The sequence below is a fragment of the Balaenoptera ricei genome, chromosome 10 (assembly GCF_028023285.1).
Source record: "Balaenoptera ricei isolate mBalRic1 chromosome 10, mBalRic1.hap2, whole genome shotgun sequence".
Lineage (NCBI taxonomy): Eukaryota > Metazoa > Chordata > Mammalia > Artiodactyla > Balaenopteridae > Balaenoptera > Balaenoptera ricei.
The window spans coordinates 67317436-67319366 of NC_082648.1; positions in this window are offsets into that span (position 1 = coordinate 67317436).

Sequence of the window (1931 nt, forward strand, 5' to 3'; positions counted from 1 at the left end):
TAACTCTGACCTTTCAGCAGTTTGAATATAGAGTGTCTTGTTTTTGTTTGTTTGTTTGTTTTTTAAATCCTTCTTGGCATTCTCTTGAGCTTTGTGCAACTGTGGTTTGATACATTTCAACATTTTTGGAAAATTCTTGACCACTATCTCTTCAAATATTTCTTCTGTCTCATTTTCTCTCTCCTTCTGGAATTCAAATTACACATACCACATGATTTTGTCCCACATCTTTTGAGTACTGTGTTGTTTCTGGTTTTTTTGCTCTCTCTCTTTTTTTTTTTCTTTTTGAGCTTCAGTTTGGATAATTTCTATTTACCTACCTATCATCAACTTCACTCGTTCTTTCCTTGGCTGTGTCAAATCTGAATGTGTCTGTAGAAGACATTCTTACAATTTGTTATCCTGATTTTTTATTCTACCATTTCATTTGACTCTTTCTTATAGCTTCTTTTTTTTCTTTATTTTTGGCCATGCCACAAGGCATGCGGGATCTTAGTTCCCTGACCAGGGATTGAACGTGCACCCCCTGCAGTGGAAGTGTGGAGTCTTAACCACTGGACCGGCAGGGAAGTCCCTCTTATAATTTGTCTCTTCATTCCTGTTCCTCACCTTTTCCACTGACAGTTAACATGTTACTCATAATGATTTTATTTATTTTTAATTTTTTTCTCATAATGATTTTAGATTTCCCATCAGATAGTTCCAATATTCATGCAACCTCTAAATCTGGTTCTGATTGCTTTGTCTCTTGACAATGGGTTTGGAAGAGCTTTTTTGCTTTTTTCTATCTTGTACTTACTAATATCTTGCTGCTCATAATGCATAGAACAGTAGAGATTGAGATACATAGTATTTATTACTGGATATGACACCTCTTCTGCTGGCCTGTAGAGGGTTGAGTCAATATAGTTAGGAATTGAGGTGGGTTTGTCTTTTGTTGTTGCTACATTTACCACTGGTTTTAAATTTTACTGGATTTACTTTGTGGTTAGGGTGAGAATTGGTTTACTAGAGACTTTTTTCTCAATGTTCTGCTTCTACCTTAAGTCTTCTCTATTAGTTTGTTCCTCACAAGTGGTCTCTCCCTAGTCTTGCGCCTTCCCCCCGCCATATACTTCTGTTGCTTGTTACCTGGTACTTGTTATTTGGTGCTTGCTGTGGCGTGGGGAGGGCAGTGAGAGGCTGGAAGAGCTTTCTGTATTCCTGCTTCAGCCTCAGGCTCAGCCAAACCCTGTATCTCTGGTCTCAGGAATGGAGTTTTCTCAGTGATCTTGTACCTCACCCAGAGGTAGGAACCTGTAATGGACGGAAACTTCACTTACTTGATAAGCACTGAATAATAAACTCATTTTATAGTATAACATTGTCTTCCCTCAAACAAAAATCTCCTGTTGGATTCCTTTTGTAGGGATCCATTAAAGGTGATGCTTTCTTCTTTGAGGTGAATCTGCTCCACTTCAGATTAATTTTATCTGATTATGAACCTCCCCACTCCAGTTTCAAGAGTAAAAGTAAAATCTTCCTTAGTATTTTTAAGATTGAGTGGAACCAGTAATATGCTCCCAACATAGCTAGAGATTTCTCACTCCCCACTGATAATCCTTTTCATTCTCTACTAGTACAGTCTTTGAGAAATTTTTTAACATTTAGTTCCATTTCAGCCCAGGTGATCTAGATTTGAAACCTATAGGCCTATAGGCTCGTAGTTCTCAAATTTTATCTTGCATCATAATCCCTTGAGGGCTTGTTGAAAAAGACTGCTGGGCCCTATCTTCAGTTTCTGATTCAGCAAGTCTGGGGTGGAGCCCAAGAATTTGCATTTCTAACAAATTCCCAGGTGATGCTGACACTATTGGTCTTGTGATGTTCTCATGATGATCTACTGATATAAATTAAATATATATACATATATATGAACTGGTTAAGTCCAT